Source organism: Malania oleifera, chromosome 7 (assembly GCF_029873635.1).
Source record: "Malania oleifera isolate guangnan ecotype guangnan chromosome 7, ASM2987363v1, whole genome shotgun sequence".
In the NCBI taxonomy this organism is placed as follows: Eukaryota; Viridiplantae; Streptophyta; class Magnoliopsida; order Santalales; family Ximeniaceae; genus Malania; species Malania oleifera.
The window spans coordinates 43461490-43486206 of NC_080423.1; the positions used below are offsets into that span (position 1 = coordinate 43461490).

Below are 24717 nucleotides of genomic sequence, written 5' to 3' on the forward strand. Positions count from 1 at the left end.
ATGTCGACACTGCACACAGCATGTCAACACATAGCCCAACGATGGCAATCTGAATGTCGACACTGCACACAGCTTGTCAACGCATGGCCCAACGATGACAAATATGGATCTCAACAATGCGTAAGGCCACGCGTGGTTTAGTGTCACTGTGCATTATGCCCAACGATGACCAATCTGAATGTCGATGCATGCCAATGCATGTCACCGTATGGCCCAAAGATGACAAATTTGAATCTCAATAATGTGGAAGGCCACGCGTGGTTTAGTGTCACTGTGCACTATGCCCAACGATGACAATTCGAATGTCAACACTGCGCACAGCATGTCAACACATATCACCGCATGATCATGTAAGAATGTCAACGCTACACACAGAAGACTGCGCATCGCCACACATGTACTCTCGATAGCATTCTTTTATGCTTGGTACACTTAAGCATTATGTGCTCTCATTTAAGTTTCAAACCTCTAGCCATTTTACTTGAATTGGGAAGGGACGAATCGAAGTGACATAGGGCTGAATCTCAGTGGATTGTGGCAGCAAGGCCACTCTACCACTTACAATACCCCATCGCATATATAAGTCATCTGCAAAGGATTCTACCCACTACTCGATAGAAATTTTACCTCAAGGAAGCCTACACGACTCATCTGCCGCGAGGTCTTGACCTTTGACACGTGCCTTGGGGGCTATGAGACCCCTACTAAGGGTCGGAAAATGAGCAATGGGCACATGCATCGCTTCTAGCCTGGATTATGACTTAGAGGCGTTCAGTCATAATCCTACGCACGGTAGCTTCACACCACTAGCTTTTCAACCAAGCGCAATGACCTATTGTGCGAATTAACGGTTCCTCTTGCACTAGGTTGAATTACTATTACAACATTGCCATCAGTAGGGTAAAACTAACCTATCTCATGATAGTCTAAACCCAGATCACGTTCCCTATTAGTGGGCGAACAATCCAACACTTGGTTAATTCTGTTTCACAATGATAGGAAGAGCCGACATTGAAGGATTAAAAAGCAACGTTGCTATGAACGCATGGCTACCACAAGCTAGTTGTCTTTGTGGTAACTTTTCTAACACCTCTAGCTTCAAATTCCGAAGGTCTAAATGATCGATAGGTTATGCTTTCACAGTTCATATTCGTATTGAAAATCAGAATTAAACGAGCTTTTACCCTTTTGTTCCACACGAGATTTCTATTCTCGTTGAGCTCATCTTAGGACACCTGCATTATCTTTTAACAAATATGCCACTTAAGCCAAACTCCCCACATAACAATGTCTTCCTCCTAAATCAGCCCATCGAAATAAATCTTGGGTCCAAAAAAAGGGGGGATAACCCCACCTCCAATTCACGAAATAAGTAAAATAATGTTAAAAGTAGTGGTATTTCACTTGCACCGTTTCTTGCTCCCAATTATCCTACACCTCTCAAGTCATTTCACAAAGTCGCTCTAGAGTCCAGCTCAACAGGGTCTTCTTTCCCCGCTGATTCTGCCAAGCCTGTTCCCTTGGCTGTGGTTTCGCTGGATAGTAGACAGGGACAGTTCACTAATTAGATTATGAGACATTTGGCTACCTTAAGAGAGTCATAGTTACTCCTACCGTTTACCCGCGCTTGGTTGAATTTCTTCACTTTCACAGTCAGAGCACTGAGTAGAAATCACATTGCGTGAGCATCCGCAAGGACCATCGTAATGCTTTGTTTTAATTAAACAGTTGGATTCCCCTTATCCGTACCAGTTTTGAGTTGACTCTTTGATGCTCGAGGAAAGCCCCTGAAGGAGCCGTTCACAATTTGTCGCCTGAACAACACGCGATGACCCGCTCTCGCCGCGAGAGAAGCTCAAGTAATCCATTGACAGCTGACAGTTTCGAGACTGGGACCCCTGTGCCTAGCCCTCGGAGCCAATCCTTTTCCCAAGGTTACGGATCTATTTTGCCGACTTCTCTTGCCTACATTGTTCCATTGACCAGAGGTTGTTCACCTTGGAGACCTGATGCAGTTATGAGTATGACCGGGTGTGGACGGCACCTGGTCCTCTGGATTTTCAAGGGTCGCCAAGGGCGCACCGAACACTGCGCAACATGCAGTGCTGTTCCAGTCGCTGGACCCTACCTCAGGCTAAGCCATTTCCAGGGTGGGTAGGCTGTTAATCAGAAAAGATAACTCTTCCCGAGGCCTAGGACAACGTCTCCAGACTTCCTAACGTTACCGTCAACTGCCACATCCTGGTTTAGGAATTTTAACCCGATTCCCTTTCGAAGTCCACACACTCGGTGCTATTAAACGGGCTTCCCCTGCTTCTTATAATCGACTAACCCATGTGCAAGTGTTGTTCACATGGAACCTTTCCCCTCTTTCGATTTCAAATTTCTCATTTGAATATTTGCTACTACCACCAAGATCCGCACCGACGATAGCTCCACTCAGGCTCACACCCAAGGTTTTGCAGCAACTGCCATGCCCTCCTACTCATCGAGACCTGGAAATTACCTCGAAGGTCGAGTATAGGTCGCGTGCTTAGCGTCATCCATTTTTGGGGCTAGTTGATTTAGCAGGTGATTTGTTACACACTCCTTAAGGGATTTCGACTTCCATGACCACCGTTCTGCTGTCTTAATTAACCAACACCCTTTGTGAGTTCTAGGTTAGCGTGCAGTTAGGCATCGTAACCCGACTTCCAGTTCATCCCATATCTCCAGTTCTGCTTACCAAAAATGGCCCACTTGGAGCTACCAATTCCATAACATGGCTCAGCAAAGCAGCCATGTTGTCCTACCTATTTAAAGTTTGAGAATAGGCTGAGGGCGTTGCGTCCCCGATGCCTCTAATCATTGGCTTTACCTGATAGAACTCAACAAAGCTCCAGCTATCTATTGGGAAACTTCGGAGGTAACCAGCTATTAGATGATTCGATCAGTCTTTCGCCCCTGTACCCAAGTCAGATGAACGATTTGCACGTCAGTATCGCTGTGGGCTTCCACTAGAGTTTCCTTTGGCTTCACCCTGCTCTGGCATAGTTCACCATCCTTCAGGTCTCGACAAGCATGCTCACACTCGAACCCTTCTCAGAAGAGTAAGGTCGGTCAATGGTGCAACCCACAAGGGGATCCCGCCAATTAGCTTCCTCATGCCTTACAAGTTTACTCACTCGTTGACTCGCACACATGTCTGACTCCTTGGTCCATGTTTCAAGACGGGTTGAATGAGGAGCCCGCAGGCCGATGCCCGGAGCACGCAAGTGCATAAGCACGCCATAACAGCGCGCACTACCCACCATGATCATAGCAACGACATCTCCACAAGCATATCAACAGCCTGGGCTTAGGACGCTGCCACAATCCACATCGGTTCACATCCCGAGTCAATCGGTGGACCGGCTTATCACTATTCCACATCCGACCGAGATGCATCACCGGCCCTTATCCGCTTCCCTCTCGACAATTTCAAGAACTCTTTGACTCTCTTTTCAAAGTCCTTTTCATCTTTCCCTCACGGTACTTGTTTGCTATCGGTCTCTCGCCAATATTTAGCCTTGGACGGAATTTGCTACCCAATTAGGGCTGCATTCCCAAACAACCCGACTTGCTGACAATGCCTCGTAATGCAATAAGGTCAAAGCACAACGGGGCTTTCACCCTCTCCGGCACCCCCTTCCAGGGGACTTGGGTCTAGTCCGTCCCTGAAGACGCTTCTATAGACTACAATTCGAGCAACATTGTTGTCCGATTCTCAAGTTGGGCTCTTCCTAGTTCACTCGCCGTTACTATGGGAATCCTTGTAAGTTTCTTTTCCTTCGCTTATTGATATGCTTAGACTCAGCGGGTGGCCTCGCTTGACCTGGGGTTGCGATAGAGTATTGTCTCTTATTGACAAATACTAAAGGGTCGAGTGAGATCCTTACATCAACGCAACTCAAACGATGAAGCATGACACAATGAGAGGGTCTAACAACCCCCAATCTCCATTTTGTGTGTCGTCTAAGACCTCGTATTTTCAACCAACCGCCCACAACTAAGTGCACAGGAGGCCAACATCCACCCACATAGTATCCCACCCCCAAGAATGTTTTGTGGGAGAGGGTTTAGGGTGACGGAACATGTGACACGTAGGCAAACGTACCCTCAGCCTAATGGCTTCGGGTGCAACTTGCGTTCAAATACTCGATGATTCACTAGATTCTGTAATTCACACCAAGTATCACATTTTGCTGTGTTCTTCATCGATGCAAGAGCTAAGATATCCGTTGCCGAGAGTCATTATGGTTCAAAAATAAACACATCCCATTGCACCATAGACGAGGCAACAAGAGAATGTTCTTTCATTTCAATTGCTTGGCGCATGCTGTGCCTGGGTTATTGCGAAACTCATCGAAATAGGCATGAAACAAACATGATTTCCCATTGAATAAAAAATGGGGAACACCTGCGTTGCAATGTTCAAATCGACATGGGTGAGGTGAGCTTGAAGCAATCACCACTATATAAATAACATGTTCGTGGGTAATTGTTTGGCAAGTTTTGACAATGATCCTTCCGCAGGTTCACCTACGGAAACCTTGTTATGACTTCTCCTTCTTCTAAATGATAAGTTTCAGTGGACTTCTTACGATGTTGCCGGCAGCAAACCACCCACCTCGTCACAATCCGAACACTTCACTGAACCATTCAATCGGTAGGAGCAACGGGCGATGTGTACAAAGGGGAGGGACGTAGTCAACGCGAACTGATGAATCGCGCTTACTAGGAATTCCTTGTTAAAGACCAACAATTGCAATGATCTATCCCCATCACGATGAAATTTCAAAGATTACCCGGGCCTGTCGGCCAAGGCTATAAACTCGTTGAATACATCAGTGTAGCGCGCGTGCGGCCCAGAACATCTAAGGCCATCACAGACCTGTTGTTGCCTCAAACTTCCGTGGCCTAATTGGCCATAGTCCTTCTAAGAAGCTGGCCATGAGGGGTCACGTCCACATAGTTAGTTAGCAAGCTGAGGTCTCGTTCGTTAAAGGAATTAACTAGAAAAATCGCTCCACCAACTAAGAGCGGCCATGCACCACCACCCATAGAATCAAGAAAGAGCTTTCAGTTGAAATGAAACTATGAATGTTCCTATTGCTCCTGAAAATGAGAAGGAGGAGGATAATAATGAGATGAAGGTTTAGAAGGAGAGAATGATAGTCATGAACAATAAAAGGGTCCCTTGGTCAGATATTTTTGCGAATAACAGAAACCTTATTTTTTGTACTGCTATTCCAAAATTCCAATCTGATGGAGGAGGAGCTAGATTAAAGATATCTGATCTGTCAAAGCCAGAAGAATCGTATGGAAAATGCCTCGTAGGATATTTTGTTAGGAAAATTCCTGGAAGGGCAGACATCAGTGCTGTTGTTAACTCCTGGAAATCTAAGGTCGCATACATTAGACATGAAGATGGCTGGGTGGTTTTCAAGTTCCAGATAGAGGATGAACTTGAAGCTATCCTTCAGAAGGCCCCCTAGACCATTCATGGCAGTACGCTTTCTATGAAGAAGATGCCTAAACAGTTCCAATTTGGCCCAAAGCATAGGACAAATTTTCCGGTTTGGGTGCAGTTAAAGAATCTTCCTTTAGAAATGTGGAATACCATGGCCCTGGGTAGGATTTGCTCAGAACTGGGGAGGCCGCTATGAGCAGATAAGCTAACTATTATGAAGGCCAGAATTTCTTATGCTTGTATGCTGGTAAAGATGGACATTGCAAGAGAAATTAAAAACTCAGTAAAGATTTTCCTTCCTGATGATGAAGAAATGGAATAGGAGATTGTATATGAAAATTTGCAAGGTTTTGTACTTTCTGTTAGCATATTGGCCACATTGTCAACTTTTGTGGTCTTAAAAAAGGAAAGTCTGTAGGAACTAAAGCAAGAGGATGTCAGGATTCTGTCCCAATGCCTACTGAGATGAATTGTATTGTGAAGGAAAAAAATCTGGAGAAAGGTGAAATGGTAAAAGGAATGGATGACAATCCTGAACAAAAGGGGTATTCTGGTTTTGTTGTGGATCCTATTTGCAGTCATTATTGTGTGCCCTCGAGTAGCAAACATGTGGAGTTGATGCAATCTGTACACCAAAGTAACATGGTGTGTGAACTATTCCCAAAAACAGTGTATAAATGTCATTCCAATAATCAAATTGTGGTTGATGGTTTGGAATTAGAGATGAAGAAGATGGATGGTAGGAAATCCACTGACAAGAATCTGGAGTGTGTAAAGGCTATTCCTGGTGGTGGTGAAGTAGATAATGGTCCAGTAGTAGGTTGTTCTCAAGAGAATCCAGAAATGGAGAATAGAGGATTAACTAATAGTTCTGATCGTGCTCTTGATCCTTGTCATGAAGAGCCCCAGCAGATAGTATGTGCTCTAAAAGCTGTTGGTGGTGGCAGGGGAGGATATTCCAGTCAGAACAGCAAAGGTGTGAATGATGGATTTAAAAGTGGGAAGTTCAAGAAATTTAGAAAAAAAGGAGGAGGACAGACTCAACCAAACAAGAAAGGAGGGCTAGGTCCCTCGTAAGCCTAATGAAGGTAGTCGTATGGAATATCAAGGGACTAAATAGGCCTTTGAAGCAAAAAGGGATCGAAGATCTCATTAGAATAAATAAAATTGAAGATATGGGAATTTTGGAAACAAAAATGACAAAAGAAAAGCTGGAGTTAATGATGGAAAAAAAGTTCAATAGATGGGAGCAAGTAAACAACTTTGAGATTCATAATGCAGGGAGAATTGTTGTTCTATGGAACCCCCTAAAGGTTGACTTACAGGTGCACCATATGAATGCACATGTTATTCACTATGTGATGAGATGTAGGGTAACAACAAATGAGATGCTTATCAGCTTCGTATATGGTCTAAATTCTCTTGTGGGAAGAAGAGTGATGTGGAAAGACTTTGTACAGACAAACTGCTCGGTATCTAGAGCTTGGTTACTGTTGGGAGATTTCAACAGTGTACTGAATAATGATGAAAAATGAAATGGAGTGCCCATGTCTGAATATGAAATGAAGGATATAAGTGACTGTTTTAATGTTGCAGGGTTAACAGATGTGAATTCCTCTGGTTGTCACCTTACCTAGACAAATGGTTCAGTTTGGTGTAAGCTGGATAGAGTAATGGTAAATCATAGATGGTTTCTTACTGATTGGAAGGTGCATGCAAATTTCCAATTTCCAGGATGTATTTCTGACCACTCGATTGCTATTGTATCTTTGTTCTCTGATTAGGATGTGGGCAGGCCTCCATTTAAATTCTTCAATATGTGGACCCTGATTTTCAGGATAAAGTGAAGGAGAGTTGGCAGAGGGAATTTGATGGGAGTAGACAGTTCTGTCTTGTAAGAAAATTACAAACATTGAAGAAGCCTTTACGAAATCTGAATGCATTACATTTTTCCCATATTTCCTCTCGGGCACAGAAAGCTTGTGATGAATTGGTGGAGACCCAAGAGAAACTACATGAGTCTCCGGATTGTGATGAACTAAAAAAAGAATTGACAATTAGAGGGGATAAAGCAGAGAAACTAGGGGAGGCAAACAGATTGTTCCTTTCACAAGTGGCTAAATGTAGATACTTAAAATTCAGTGATAGAAGTTCCTCCTTCCTCCATGCAATATTGAAGAGAAATAAAAGCACGAATCACATCACTTCTATAGTGAAACAGAATGGAGATAGTACCAAATCTTATGATGAGGTGGCAAATGAGTTTGTATCCTACTTTAATCAAATGTTGGGTACTGAAAATGAATGCTCAAGAATCGATATACAGGTAATCAAAAGAGGCCCTGTTCTCAGTGAAGATGGCAAAAACAGTATGATCCTGCCACCTTTTGATGAGGAGATTAAAGTTGCTCTGTTTGGGATTGGAGAGGACAAATCACTTGGTCCTGATGGATTCTCATCGAGCTTCTTCAAAAAGGCATAAAACATTGTAGGTTCTGATTTTATTGATGTTGTCAGGGAGTTCTTTATAAATGGAAAAATTTTGAAGCAGTTAAACCACACAGGCATTGTTTTGATTCCTAAACTCAATCATGCGAATTCTGTAAGTGATTTTAGACCTATCTCCTGTTGCAATGTTATCTATAAGGTTATATAAAAAATTATTGTAGCAAGAATTAAGCCTGCTCTTAATGATCTGATATGCCCTGCACAAGCTGCCTTCATCAATCAAAGATGCATGATAGAAAATATCTATTTGGTTCAAGAACTAGTAAGGGGTTATGCTAGAAAAAGAATCTCTCCACGGTGTATGATTAAAGTAAATCTGAAGAAAACTTATGATTCTGTGTCTTGGGGCTTTCTTAGAGAGTTGCTGGAACTATTGGAATTCCCAAGGGCTATGATAAACTGGATCATGGAATGTGTTTCAACTTCTTCTTTCTCTATTGCCTTAAATGGTAGGTTTAAGGAATTCTTCCACGGGTGAAAGAGCTTGAGACAAGGGGACCCCCTTTCCCCTCTGCTATTTGTACTATGCATTGAATACTTATTGAGGCTTCTTAGATCAATCCAGGGCAAGTCTGATTTTAAATTCCACCCAAAGTGTGAAAGTTTGGGGATCACTCATCTGGCCTTCGCAGATGACTTAATGATGTTCTCCCGGGGTGATTCTGCTTCTATAAGATATCTGCTGAAGTGTCTAAATGATTTTTCCTGTTGTTCAGGGCTGACAGTAAATCTCTAGAAATCATGGTTATATCAAACAGGAATGAAAGACAGGGATTTGGAGGATGTGCTGAAATTTTCTGGTATGAACTTGGGTGTTTTTCCTTTCAGATACTTGGGGATTCCCTTGCTGTATGCCAGATTGAATGCAACTCATCACAGACCCCTCATTGACAGCATCTCAAATCTGTTCAAGGGTTGGCCAGGCCACACGTTATCATATGCTGGCAAGCTTGAGATTATTAACTCAGTTGTTTAGGGCATGGAATGTTTTTGGCTTGCGATTTTCCCGATTCCTTTGAATATTTTGAATCATATAGTTAAACTTTGTAGAGTTTTCTTGTAGGGAGGGAAGAAACGGCCACTTGTAGAATGGAAGGAGGTTTGCAAGACGAGAGATGAAGGTGGTCTTGCTATTCTTGATTTAAAAAATTGGAAACGCCCTCTTAATAAAGACCCTTTGGAACATTCATTCTAAGAAGGATAGCTTATGGTCAAAATGGGTTAATCACTATTACCTAAAGGAAGCTGAGATATGGGATGCCAATCCAAACAAAGGGTACTCTTGTCTTTTTAAGAGGATTATGGAGTTGAAGAACCAAATTGTGTCGGAAGCTAGTAGCACTGAACAAGCAATTCAAAAGATGGATAAATGGGGAAATAAAGCTCATCAATTCTATGAATTCTGTAGAGAAAAAAATCAAAGACTGCCATGGGTGAAAGTGGTTTGGTTATATGGGAATATTCCCAAACACGCCTTTTGTTTATGGCTTGGAGTTAAAGGAAAATTACCTATTTGTGATAGAATTTTAGCGGAAGAAATTGAGCAGAGTTGTGTGTTCTGTAAGGAAGAAATGGAGACGCAGGATCACTTGTTCTTCAAATGCAAATTTTCGGAAGAGGTGTGGGGAGAAATTAAGGTGTGGATGGGCCTAAGGAGATCCATGTCAACTATTAAGGCGGCTACCAAATGGATCCATAAAGAAGTGAAAGGAAATGAGTACATGCGGTAGGGAAAAGAATTGCACTCACTACGATGGTATACTTTATTTGGCACTTTAGAAATAGATGTAGATTCAAAAATCATGTAATCTCCCCTATAGAGTTGGTTAAAGTGATAAAAAAATATATCTATAGGGCAGTGCTTGATAAATTTGATATGTATTTAGTTTGATTGGATTGGAATGATATATTAGGAATGCTAAAGTAAAAGTCAAGTGATTGGCCATGTTTGGTCCCTAGGTATGCTCGGGTTATGAGGTATTTTGTTTTGGTCCTAGGAATGCCCAGTGTAACTGTAAGTATACTTTTGATCAATAAATTTTACCCCATTTTGATAAAAAAGAAAAAAAGAAAAAAGAAAGAGCTCTCAGTCTGTCAATCCTTACTATGTCTGGACTTGGTAAGTTTCCCTGTGTTGAGTCAAATTAAGTCGTAGGCTCCACTCCTAGTGGTGTCATTCCATCAATTCCTTTAAGTTTCAACCTTGCGACCATACTTCCCCCGGAACCCAAAAACTTTGATTTCTCATAAGATGCCAGTGGAGTCCTATAAGCAACATTCGCTGATCCCTGGTCGGCATCATTTATGGTTGAGACTAGGACGGTATCTGATCGTCTTCAAGCCCCCAACTTTCATTCTTGATTAACGAAAACATCCTTAGAAAATGCTTTCGTAGTTGTTCATCTTTCATAAATCCAAGAATTTCACCTCTGACTATGAAATATGAATCCCCCCGACTGTCCCTGTTAATCATTACTCCGATCCTGAAGGCAAACAGAATAGGACCAAAATCCTATGATGTTATCCCATGCTAATGTATCCATAGCGTAGGCTTTCTTTGAGCACTCTAATTTCTTCAAAGTAACAGCATTGGAGGCACGACTCGGCCAATTAAGGCCAGGAGCGCATCGCCGATAGAAGGGACGGGATGACCGGTGCACACCAAAAGGCGGACCAGTCAACCCAACCCAAGGTCCAACTACGAGTTTATTAACTGCAACAACTTAAATATAGGCTATTGGAGCTGGAATTACCACGGCTGCTGGCACCAGACTTGCCCTCTAATGGATCCTCGCTAAGGGATTTAGATTGTACTCATTCCAATTACTAGACTCATAGAGCCCGGTATTGTTATTTATTGTCACTACCTCCTCGTGTCAGGATTTGGTAATTTGTGCGCTTGCTGCCTTCCTTGGATGTGATAGCCGTTTCTCAGGCTCCCTCTCTAGAATCGAACCCTAATGCTGCATTACCCATCACCACCATGGTAGGCCACTATCCCACCGTCGAAAGTTGATAGGGCAAATATTTGAATGATGCGTCGTTGGCACCAAGGTTGTGCGATCCGTCGAGTTATCATAAATCATAAAAGAAACGGGAAAAGCCCGCGTCGACCTTTTATCTAATAAATGCAACCCTTCAAGAAGTCGAGGTTGTTACACGCATTAGCTCTAGAATTACTACGGTTATCTGAGTAGCAAATACCATCAAACAAACTATAACTGATTTAATGAGCCATTCGCAGTTTCACAATGTGAATTAGTTCATACTTACACATGCATGGCTTAATCTTTGAAACAAGCATATGACTACTGGCAGGATCAACCAGGTAGCATTCCTTATCGACACCGATAACGTATGAGCCTAAAAGGCAATCAAAACAAGTGTCGTCATCGTGTATTGCATTAAGTGATAAACACTTGGTTAAGGGCACATTGGAGTGTAAACCCCATCCCCGCACAAGGTTCTGTATCCGAGAGCACGAGCAATTGAACCCGAACAAACCATGAGCATAAGACACACAAGTGAAGCATTTGCATGGATCGTAGGGGTTGTTTCTAGGTTCACCATACACCCCAAAAAGAGGCATATGGCAAAAATAGAGACAACAATCGATAATTCCTTCAACTTAGGTAGGCAGCACTGGAATCAATATTTTTCCCAAGGAAGCAATTCACTTGAAGCAATAATGAAAAGAAATGCATGAGTACAGTTCTCAACATAAGCAAAGAGCCAGCAAACCCACACAAACTAATGGCCACTCACACACCATCGCGTACACTTGACCACAAACATAAAAAAATGCAATGTAATTCACTAGGCAAAAAGCCTTGCACAAATATACACAAATTAAGTAGGATTGTAGAAGCACTGCTAGGCGCGATAGCAACATAACCAACAATTCCTCAGAGAACACGCTTCAAGAAAGAATGAAAGAGTATAGGGAATGCATGTAAACACAAATAAGATATTATATTAGCTTTAAATTAAAGTAATCAACATTCAATGTCAACAACATAGGCATCAATGGCTATCATAAAACCAATAAAATAGCTTAATTTTATAAACCACTACACATCCACACATGGCAACGAATGGTTGTGTCAACAGTAATCATTTTCTTAACCGCATAGCCCAACGATGGCAAATCCGAATGTTTCGCGCATGGCCACGAATGGTTGTGTCAATGATAGGGATTTGGTTAACCACATGGCCCAAAGATGATGAATCCGAATGTCAACAATGCCAACTACACATCTGCGCAAGGCCACGAATGGTTTTTTCAATGATAAGCATTTGGTTAATCGCATGGCCCAACGATGACAAACATGAAAGTGAACAACGCCAACTACACATCCGCGCATGGCCACGAATGGTTATGTCAACAAAAAGCATTTGGTTAACCACATAGCCCAACGATGACAAATTCGAATGTCAACAATTTCCACTACACATCCGTGCATGGCCACGAATGGTTGTCAATGATAAGCATTTGGTTAACCGCATGGCCCAACGATGAAAAATTTGAATGTCAACAATTTTCACTGCACATCCGTGCATGGCCACAAATGCTTGTCAATGATAAGCATTTGGTTAACCGCATGGCCCAACGATGACAAATCTAAATGTCAACAATTCCCACTACACATCCGCTCAGGGCGACGAATGGTTGTCAACGATAGGCATTTGGTTAACCTCATGACCCAATGATAACAAATTCAAATGTCAACAATTTCCATTACACATCCGTGCATGACCACAGATGGTTGTCAACAATAAGCATTTGGTTAACCACATGGCTCAACGATGACAAATTCGAATGTCAACAATTTTCACTACACATCTGTGCATGGCCACGAATGGTTGTCAACGATAACCATTTGGTTAATGCATGACCTAACAATGACAACATGAGTGTTAACGATGCCCAGAGCGTGTCAACGAAGGGCCATGCGGCCGACCCACCGTTGATAGGTGCTTGAGCACCTTCCCTACCCCAAAGAGCTTTATATGCCATTTTGGGTCTGGCTCTGAGGAGTCATACTAGGGTTTTTCTTAAGAAATTGTTAATATTTTAAAGAGATGTTTTCCATCATAGGAAGGGCATAACAAAGGCTACCTCCAAAAAAAAATTTTGGAATTTTCCGAGTTCCGGTGTAATTATTATTAATTTTTGAATTAAAAATAGGTAAAATTCAAGAAAAAATAGCAAATAAATTCAAAAAATTATGAAAATTTTTGGAGAGGTAGAGGGTAACATTTTAAGGCCGTGGGTAACTTTTTTTTTTTTTTTGGTTTTGCAGTCCAATAGGCCATGAAAAATTCGAGGAAGTTGGTGTGCATGTCATGCGGTTTGGTTCTGTTTTATACACAATTTTTGGGAGATGTTTCCTATTATGGGAAGGGCAATTTCTAAATTTTCTGGGCTCCAGTGTAGTTATTATTACTTTTTGAATTAAAAATAGGGAAAATTGAGGGAAAATAGCAAATAAATTTGTAAAATTATGAAAATTTGTGTGGATGTAGAGCGTTCCATTTGGAGGCCGTGGGTACTTGGATTTTGGGTTTTGCACTCTGGGAAGGCTAGAAACACGCCGTCGAAGGCAGCGGTACACGGCGCAGGTGTTTGTTCGATTTTTTTGTGGTTGGGCCTTCAAGAAGGGTGCATCATGGCTTCCTTCCAAGGGGCTTGCTTATCCCCATGATGCTACCCACTGATTATGCCGACATGCACCCGAATGGGACGAGGGTGAACCGTGTGTTGGTAAAAGAAGGCCTTAGCATGTCCCCACTAATGATGTTTGTGGGAGGAGGGCACACCCTTGTTTATGTCATGTCATGTCTTGTCCTATCCTTTCCTATCATGTCTTGTGGTAGCCACACATACTATGTCATGCACTAGCTCGTGCCGTGTCATGTACCAGCACACTAGGCCATGCACTAACCATGTCATGTCGTGTCATACCATGCCGTGTCATATCATGTCGTGTCATGTCATGCCATGCCGTGTCATGCCATGCCGTGTCATGTCATGCCGTGTCATGTCAAGTACTAGCCACACACACTAAGCTATGCACTAACCATGTCATGTCGTGTCATATCATGTAGGACTAACCAAGTCATGTTGCGTCATGCCATGTCGTGTCATGCCATGCCGTGTTATGTTAGCCGTGTCATGTCATGTTGTGTGATGGCATGTCGTCTTATGTCATGCCATCTCATGTCATGTCGTGTGATGGCATGTCGTCTCATGTCATGTCGTCTCATGTTATGCCGTGTTATGCCATGTTGTGTCATGTCATGTCGTGTCATGCCATGCCGTGTCATGCCATACCATGTCACGGCATGCCGTGTCATGCCATACCATGTCAAGTCATGCCGTGTCATGCCATGTCGTTTCATGCCATCTTATGTCATATACCAGCACACTAGGCCATTCATTAACCATGTCATGTCGTGTCATGTCATGTCATGCCCATGCCATGTCATGTCGTATCATCTCATGTCATGTACTAGCCACACATACTAGGTCATGCACTAACCATGTTGTGCCGTGTCATGTCATGTCGTGTCGTGTCATGTCAGGTTGTGTCATGTCATATCATCTCATGTCATGTACTAGCCACGCACACTAGGCCATGCACTAACCATGCATATCAAGCGGTTTGGTTTTTTTTTATGAAGGGAGAGCACAATTTTTGGGAGATGTTTCCTATTATGAGAAGGGCATAACAAAGGCTACCTCCAAAATTTTTTTTTTGAATTTTCAGGGCTCCGATGTAGTTATTATTAATATTTGAATTTGAAAAAACGAAAATTTAGGAAAAATAGCAAATAAATTCAAAAAAATATGAAAATTTGTGGGGAGGTAAGGCATTCCATTTGGAGGCCGTGGGTACTTGGATTTTGGGTTTTGCACTATGGGAAGGCTAGAAACACTCCATGGAAGGTAGCGGTGCACGGCGCACCGGTTGGTTCGATTTTTTTATGTTTGGGCCTTCAAGGAGGGTGCATCATGGCTTCCCCCCAAGGCACTTGCTTATCCCCATGATGCTACCCAATGGCTTCACCCACCGATTATGTCGACATGCACCTAAACGGGACGAGGGTGAACCGTGTGTTGGTACAAGAAGGCCTTAGCATGTCCCCACTAATGATGTTTGTGGGAGGAGGGCATACCCTCGTTTATGTCATGTCATGTCCTATCCTATCATGCCATGTGGTAGCCACACATACTATGTCATGCACAAGCTCGTGCCGTGTCATGTACCAGCACACGAGGCCATGCACTAACCATATCATTCCGTGTCATGTCATGTCGTGTCATATCATGTCGTGTCATGCCATGACGTATCATGTCATGCCGTGTCATGTCAAGCCATTTCATGTCAAGTACGAGCCACACACACTAGGCCATGCACTAACCATGTCATGTCATGTCGTGTCATGTCAAGTACTAGCCACACACACTAGGCCATGCACTAACCATGTCATGTCATGTCGTGTCATGCCATGCCGTGTCATTTTACGTCGTGTCATGCCATACTGTGTCATGCCGTACCATGTCATGTCGTGTCATGTCAAGTATCATGTCATGTCATGCCATTTCATGCCGTGTCATGCCATGCCATGTCATGCCATGCCATGTCATGCCATGTCGTGTCATGTCATGCTGTGTCATCCATGTCGTGTCACGCCATGCTGTGCCATGCCGTATCATGTCATGCCGTGTCATGTCGTGTCATGTCATGTCATGTCATGTTATGTCGTGTCATGTTACGCAGTCTCATGTCAGTCGTGTGATGTCATGCTGTGTCATGTCATGCCGTGTCATGTCATGTCATCTTATGTCATGCCGTGTCATGTCATGTCGTCTCATGTGAAGTACTAGCCACACGTAATAGGCCATGCACTAACCATGTCATGTCGTGTCATGTCATGTACCAGCACACTAGGCTATGCACTAACCATGTCATGTGATGCCATGTCCTGCCATGCCGTGTAATGCCATGCCATGTCATGTCATGTCGTATCTTGTCATGACGTATCATGTCATTCTGTGTCATGCCATGCCATGTGTCACGGTTTGACTTTTTCACACCGTTGTGAAGGGCCGTGCGGCGCTAGCTAAAGCACTCCTACTTAACTAGACAGCCTATCGTTTCCCAACATTCATCCATAAAGCACTTTCATTAACATTCATTCAGATGGCAGTGGAAATAATAATCAATTCATGAAAGCCGTGGCAACCAAGCAGTAAACATTGAAGCAAACGTAATTCATTAACAAATCCTCCATTGACATGTTGTACTTAGTGAGGGAGGCAAGTAGGCTAAGCACATTGACAATTGCTAGTGAGTTTTACAATGACTGATGAACACTCACCCTCCCCTAAAGAGGTTTTTATGTAATTATCATCCTGGCACTAGGAAACATCAAAGTGACCGAGGAGTCATACTGCCTTATTTGGCTTACAAAGACTCTACTAGCAGAAATTAACCCTACACTAGTATTTACATAATGGAAACCCATCCTAAGCACACGAGATAAGTGGTCACAGGCAAGCATAATGCCCTAAACAAGCTTAGCTAGTGACACCGTGTCATGTCATGCCATGCTGTATCATGCTATGCTGTGTCTTGTCATGTCATGTCATGCCCTGTGGTGTCATGGCGTGTCATGAGATGCCGTGTCATGCCATGTCGTGTCATGCTATCTCGTGTCATGTCATGTCGTGTCATGTCATACCGTGTCATGTCATGTCACGCCATGTTGTGTCTTGCATGCCGTGTCATGTCATGTCCTCTCATGGCATGTCGTCTCATGGCATGCCATGTCATGCCATGCCGTGTCATGTCATGTCATGCCATGTTATGTTATGCCCTCTCATGGCATGTCGTGTCATGCCATGTCGTGTCATGGCATGCCTTGTCATGTCACGCCGTCATATCTCATGTACTAGCACACTAGGGCATGCACTGACCATGTCATGCCGTGTCATGCCATTGCGTCTCATGTCATGTCATGTCATGCCCATGCCGTGTAATGTCGTATCATCTCAAGTCATGTACTAGCCACACACACTAGGTCATGCACTAACCATGTTATGCCGTGCCATGTCATGTCGTGTCGTGTCATGTCATGCCATGTCATGTCATGTCGTATCATCTCATGTCATGTTCTAGTCACACACACTAGGCCATACACTAACCATGTCATGTCGTGTCATGTCATGTCCTGTCATGTTGTGTCATGTCATGTCCTGTCATGTCGTATCATTTCATGTCGTGTACTAGCCATGCACACTAGGCCTTGCACTAACCATGTCATGTCGTGTCATACCATGTCGTGTCATATCATGCCGTGTCATGTCATGTACTGGCACACTATGCCATGCACTAACCATGTCATGCCGTGTCATGTCGTATCATCTTATCTCATGTCATGTACTAGCGACACACACTAGGCCACATACTTACCATGCCATGACGTGTCATATCATGCCGTGTCATGTCGTATCATCTCATCTCATGTCATGTACTAGCCACACACACTAGGTCATGCACTAACCATGACATGCCATGCCATGTCATGCCAAGTCATGTCAAGTACTAGCCACGCACACTAGACCATGCACTAACTATGTCATGTCGTGTCATGTCGAGTACTAGCCACACGCACTAGGCCATGTACTAACCATGCCATGTCGTGTCATGCCATGCACTAACCATGCCATGTCGTGTCATGTCATGACGTGTAGTAGCCACACACACCCTTGGCCATGCACTAGGACATGCCATGTAGTAGCCACACACATTAAGCCATAGTAAAATGTCGATCGCTAGCGTGTGCATGGAAAGTAGGCATCGGTATGTAGTATATATGCACTAGGCCATACGGTGACCATGTCTTTATGTCATGCATTAATCATGAGAATCCAGCTTGCGTTTTACAAAATTAGTGCTTTATCCAATAGGCGCCTTGGTTATGTTACCATACGTCAACGCTGACATGTCAATGCATCATGTCAATGCATGGGCCAACGATGGCAATCTGAATGTCGACACTGCATATAGCATGTCAACGCGTAGCCCAAAGATGGCAATCCAAATGTCAACACTGCACACAGCTTGTCAATGCATGGCCCAACGATGACAATTATGGATCTTAACAATGCGTAAGGCCATGCGTGGTTTAGTGTCACCGTGCACTATGCCCAACGATGACCAATCCGAATGTCGATGCATGCCAAAGCATGTCACCGCATGGCCCAAAGATGACAAATTCGAATCTCAATAATGCGGAAGGCTACGCGTGGTTTAGTGTCACCATGCACTATGCCCAACAATGACAATCCTAATGTCAACACTGCACACATCATGTCAATGCATATCACCGCATGGCCATGTAGGAATGTCAACGCTACACACAGCAAATAGCGCATCGCCACATATGTACTCTCGATACCATTCTTTTCTACTTGGTACACTTGAGCATTATGTGCTCTCATTTACTTTTCAAACCTCTAGCCATTTTTCTTGAATTGGGGAGGGAAGAATCGAAGTGACATAGGGCTAAATCTCAGTGGATAGTGGCAACAAGGCCACTCTACCACTTACAATACCCTGTCACATATTTAAGTCATCTACGAAGGATTCTACCCACTGCTCGATAGAAATTTTACTTCAAGGAAGCCTACACGACTCATCTGTCGCGAGGTTTTGACCTTCGACATGTGTCTTTGGGGGCTATAAGGCCCCTACTAAGGGTCGGCCAATGGGCAATGGGCATATGCATCGCTTCTACCCTAGATTCTAACTTAGAGGCGTTCAGTCAATAATCCAACACACGGTAGCTTCGCGCCACTGGCTTTTCAACCAAATGCAATGACCAATTGTGCGAATCAACGGTTCCTCTCGTACTAGGTTGAATTACTATTGCAACACTGTCATCAGTAGGGTAAAACTAACCTATCTCACGATGGTCTAAACCCAGCTCACGTTCCGTATTGGTGGGTGAACAATCCAACACTTGGTGAATTCTGCTTCACAATAATAGGAAGAGCTGACATCGAAGGATCAAAATGCAACGTCGCTATAAACGCATGGCTGCCACAAGCCAGTTATCCCTATGGTAACTTTTCTTACGCCTCTAGCTTCAAATTCCGAGGGTCTAAAGGATCGATAGGCCACGCTTTCATGGTTCGTATTCGTACTAAAAATCAGAATCAAACAAGCTTTTACCCTTTTGTTCCACATGAGATTTCTGTTCTCGTTAAGCTCATCTTAGGACACCTGTGTTATCTTTTAACAGATGTGCTGCCTCAGCCAAACTCCCCACCTGACAATGTCTTCTGCCCGAATCAGCTTATTGAAATAGGCCTTGGGTCCAAAAAAAGGGGCGATAACCCCGCCTCCGATTCACGGAATAAGTAAAATAACGTTAAAAGTAGTGGTATTTCACTTGCGCCGTTTCTGGCTCCCACTTATTCTACACCTCTCAAGTCATTTCACAAAGTCGGACTAGAGTCAAGCTCAATAGGGTCTTCTTTCCCCACTAATTCTACCAAGCCCATTCCCTTGGCTGTGGTTTCGCTGGATAGTAGACAGGGACAGTGGGAATCTTGTTAATCCATTCATGCGCATCACTAATTAGATGACGAGACATTTGGCTACCTTAAGAGACTCATAGTTACTCTCGCCGTTTACCCATACTTGGTTGAATTTCTTCACTTTGACATTCAGAGCGCTGGTCAGAAATCACATTGTGTGAGCATCCACAGAGACCATCATAATGCTTTGTATTAATTAAACAGTCGAATTTCCCTTGTTTGTACCATTTCTGAGTTGACTGTTCGACGCCCAGGAAGGCCCCTGAAGGAGCCGTTCCCAATTCGTCCCTCGAGCAATACGCGACGACCCCTGTACCCATCCCTCAGAGCCAATCCTTTTCCCAAGGTTACGGATTCATTTTGTTGACTTCCCTTGCCTACATTTTTCCATTGACCAGAGGATATTCACCTTGGGGAGCTGATGCGGTTATGAGTACGATTGGGTGTGGATGGCACTCGGTCCTTTGGATTTTCAAGGGCTGCCAAGGGCGCATCAGACACCGCACGACGTGCGGTGCTGTTCCAACTGCTAGACCCTACCTCCGGCTGAGTCGTTTCCAGAGTGGGCAGGCTGTTAAACTGAAAAGATAACTCTTCCCGAGGCCCACGACAACGTCTCCGGATGTCCTAACATTACCGTCAACCGCCACATCCCAGTTCAGGAATTTTAACCAGATTGCGTTTTGAAGTCCGCACACTCGGCGCTATCAAACGGGCTTCCCCTGCTTCTTAGGATCGACTAACCCATGTGCAAGTGTCGTTCACATGGAACCTTTCCCCTCTTCGGCCGTCAAAGTTCTTATTTGAATATTTGCTACTACCACTAAGATTCGCACCGACGATCGCTCCACCCAAGCTCACGCCCAAGGTTTTGCAGCAACCGCCGCCCCTCCTACTCATCGAGACCTGGAAATTGCCTCGATGGCCTAGCATAGGTTGCGCACTTTAGCACCATCCATTTTCGGGGCTAGTTGATTCGGCAGGTGAGTTGTTACACACTCCTTAGCGGATTTCAACTTCCATGACCACCGTCCTGCTGTCTTAATCGACCAACACCCTTTGTGGGTTCTTAGCGCGCAGTTAGGCACGTAACTCGACTTCCGGTTCATCCTGCATTTCTAGTTCTGCTTACCAAAAATAGCCCACTTGGAGCTACCGATTCAATAACATGGCTCAACAAAGCAGCCATGTTGTCCTACCAAATTAAATTTTGAGAATAGGTCGAGGGCGTTGTGCCCCCGATGCCTCTAATCATTGGCTTTACCTGATAGAACTCGACAAAGCTCCAACTATCCTGAGGGAAACTTTGGAGGGAACCAGCTACTAGATGGTTCAATTAGTCTTTCGCCCCTATACTCAAGTCAGACGAATGATTTGCACGTCAGTATTGCTGCGGGCCTCCACCAGAGTTTCCTTTGGCTTCACCCTGCTCAGGCATAGTTCACCATTTTTTGGGTCCCAACAAGCATGCTCACACTCGAACCCTTCTTAGAAGATTAAGGTTGGTCAGTGGTGCAACCCACAAGGGGATCCTGATAATTAGTTTCCTTACACCTTACAGGTTTACTCACTCATTGACCCGCACATATGTCAGACTTCTTGGTCCTTGTTTCAAGATAGGTTGAATGAGGAGCCCGAAGACCGATGCCCGCAGCACGCAAGTGCATAAACACGCCATAATAGCACACACTACCCACCACGATCAGAGCAACGACATCTCCACAAGCATATCAATAGCCTAGGCTTAGGACACTGCCACAATCCACATCGGTCCACATCTCGAGTTGATTGGTGGACCGGCTTAACACCGTTCCACATCCGACCGAGATGCATCGCTGGCCCTCATCCGCTTCCCTCCCAACAATTTCAAGCACTCTTTGACTTTCTTTTCAAAGTCCTTTTCATCTTTCCCTCGTGGTACTTTTTTGCAATTAGTCTCTCGCCAATATTTAGCCTTGGACGTAATTTACCGCCCAATTAGGGCTGCATTCCTAAACAACTCGACTAGCAAACAGCGCCTTGTAATGCAACAGGGTCAGAGCATGATGCGGCTCTCACCCTCTTCGTTGCTCCCTTCCAGGGGACTTAGGCCCCGTCCGTCGTTGAGGACGCTTCTACAGACTACAATTCAAATAACATTGTTGTCCGACTCTCAAGCTGGGCTCTTCCTAGTTCCCTCGCCGTTACTAAGGGAATCCTTGTAAGTTTCTTTTCCTCCGCTTATTGATAAGCTTAAACTCAGCGGGTAGCCCCGCTTGACCTGGGGTCACGATAGAGTATTGTCTCTTATAGAAAAATACTAAAGGGTCGAGTGAGATCCTTATGTTAACGCAATTCAAACGATGGAGCATGACATAATGAAAGGGTCTAACAACCATCAATCTCCATTTTGTGTGTCGTCTAAGACCTCGTATTTTCAACCAACCGCCCACAACTGAGTGCACGGGAGGCCAACATCCACCCACATAGTATCCCACCCCCAACAATGTTTTACGGGAGAGGGTTTAGGGTGACGGATCATGTGACACCCAGGCAGACGTACACTCAGCCTAATGGCTTCGAGTGCAACTTGCGTTCAAAGACTCGATGATTCACGAGATTCTACAATTCACACCAAGTATCACATTTTCCTGCGTTCTTCATCAATGCAAGAGCCGAGATATCCGTTGCCGAGAGTCATTATGGTTCAAAAATAAACACATCCCATTGCACCATAGACGAGGCAACAAGAGAATGTTCTTTCATTTCAATTCCTTGGCGCATGCTGCGCCCGAGTTATTGTGAAACTCATCAAAATGAGCATGCAAACAAACTTGATTTCCCATTCAATAAAAAATGGGGAACACCTGCATTGCAATGTTCAAATCGACAAGGGTGAGGTGAGCATGAAGTAATCACCACTATGTAAATAACATGTTCGCGGGTCATTCTTTGGCAAGTTTTGACAATGATCCTTCCGCAGGTTCACCTACGGAAACCTTGTTATGACTTCTCCATCCAGAAGTCGGGGTTTGTTGCACATATTAGCTCTAGAATTACAATGGTTATCCGAGTAGCAAACACCATCAAACAAACTATAACTGATTTAATGAGCCATTCGTAGTTTCACAGCCTGATTTAGTTCATACTTACACATGCATGGCTTAATCTTCGAGACAAGCGTATGACTACTGGCAGGATCAACCAGGTAGCATTCCTTATCGACAATGACACCGTATGAGCCTAAAAGGCAATCAAAGCAAGTGTCGTCATCGTGTATTGCATCAAGTGATAAAAACTTGGTTAAGGGCACATTGGAGTGTAAACCCCATCCCCGCACAAGGTTCTGTATCTGAGACCATGAGCAATTGAACCCGAACAAACCATGAGCATAAGACACACAAGTGAAGCATATGGATGGATCATAGGGGTTGCTTCTAAGTTCACCATACACCCCAAAAAGAGGCTTATGGCAAAAATAGAGACATCAATCGATAATTCCTTCAACTTAGGTAGGCAACACAGGAATCAATATTTTTCTCAAGGAAGCAATTCACTTGAAGCAACAATGAAAAGGAATGCATGAGTACAATTCTCAGCATAAGCAAAGAGCCAGCAAACCCACACAAACCAATGGCCACTCACACAACATCGCGTACACTTGACCACAAACCCAAAAAAATGCAATGTAATTCACTAGGCAAAAAGCCTTGTGCAAATATAGACACATTAAGTAGGATTGTGGAAGCACCACTAGGCGCGACAGCAACATAACCAACAATTCCTCAGAGAACATGCTTCAAGAATGAAAGAGTATAGGGAATGCATGTAAACAAAAAAAAGATATTATATTAGCTTTAAATGAAAGCAATCAACATTCAATGTCAATAACATAGACATCAATGGCTATCATAAAACCAATAAAATAGCTTAATTGTATAAACCACTACACATTCGTGCATGGCAACGAATGGTTGTGTCAACAGTAATCATTTGCTTAACCGCATAGCCCAAAGATGGCAAATCCGAATGTTTCATATGTAACGACCTGCTCCTTTTTCACATATATTTTTTTTAGATAAATAAATTATCATCACATCATACATTCCAACTCAGCAGGTCACAATCCACTTGGGCCCGTGGGCACCAGGGATATAACAAAACATACAGTAGAAGCCTATGCAGGAGAAAGTATAAAATCATATACATCTCATCATAATGTGCATAACACATACCAGAGTCACTACAATTACTATCTCACAGTATATACATCTCAAAAATGAAATCTAGGGACAATCCCCACAAAACCTAACTGTCCCTACCAAAAAATTACCCTTCCAAAGAGGGTAAACAACTGATCTAGATCAGCGGGGCTTTTCCCGCTCTCCTATTAGGGGCTCCTGAAAAATGTATAAGATTTAGGGGTGAGACACCTCTCAGTAAAGGAAATAAACTAATACCAGTGTGTGGCAACATGAGTATTCTGTATTCTACATATACCATACATAACATATTCAATACTGTTTATCAAATCTGGGAAAACATATGCATATCAAAACATGGCAGAATATACTGCATTTTCATAAACATTTCTCATCTCATATCATAATAATAATAACATAAAAACAATCCTGGTAGGTTAGCTGGCTATTGTCATGTATTACCCCCATATGACTGGGTTGTGTGGCCCAAAGGCGGGACCTGACAATGGTTGGCTGACCACTGCCAAGTCAAACAATAGTCTATAGGTCCGATGGGTCTACCCAGACTGGTCCGTACACCAGGGGCGATAATAGCACACTTCTTGAAAATAACCACATCGACCATCCAATCTCACACCACTCCGTACAGCGGTGTTAACACAGATATCATGATCACGAGGACCATGGACACATAGCAAAGGTACCGTGCAAGTGCTAGCCTAGACCAAGCCAACCAGGTTCTGATATCATATACATATACTAAAACCGTGATACATAAATATCTTATATCATTTATTTTCACATCAATCATATCATTTCACATATATACGTGTATCATGAAAATCATCGGCCCGTACGCTGGCAAATCACATAGCACAGCCCGTACGCTAGCAAATCACATAGCACGGCTCGTACGTTGGCAAATC

General features: G+C 43.6%; 4 non-coding genes across 4 annotated transcripts; all 4 read right to left on the reverse strand.

Annotated features, from left to right (window-relative positions):
* Nucleotides 1–496: 496 nt before the first annotated feature.
* On the reverse strand, nucleotides 497–3862 carry LOC131161202 (28S ribosomal RNA). The gene has a single exon (XR_009138357.1). It is a non-coding gene; the product is annotated as a 28S ribosomal RNA (ribosomal RNA).
* A 253-nt stretch (nucleotides 3863–4115) lies between these two features.
* LOC131161172 (5.8S ribosomal RNA) lies at nucleotides 4116–4271 on the reverse strand. Its single transcript, XR_009138329.1, has one exon. It is a non-coding gene; the product is annotated as a 5.8S ribosomal RNA (ribosomal RNA).
* A 14281-nt stretch (nucleotides 4272–18552) lies between these two features.
* Nucleotides 18553–21879, reverse strand: LOC131161195 (28S ribosomal RNA). The gene has a single exon (XR_009138350.1). It is a non-coding gene; the product is annotated as a 28S ribosomal RNA (ribosomal RNA).
* A 253-nt stretch (nucleotides 21880–22132) lies between these two features.
* On the reverse strand, nucleotides 22133–22288 carry LOC131161181 (5.8S ribosomal RNA). Its single transcript, XR_009138337.1, has one exon. It is a non-coding gene; the product is annotated as a 5.8S ribosomal RNA (ribosomal RNA).
* Between the last annotated feature and the right edge of the window lie 2429 nt (nucleotides 22289–24717).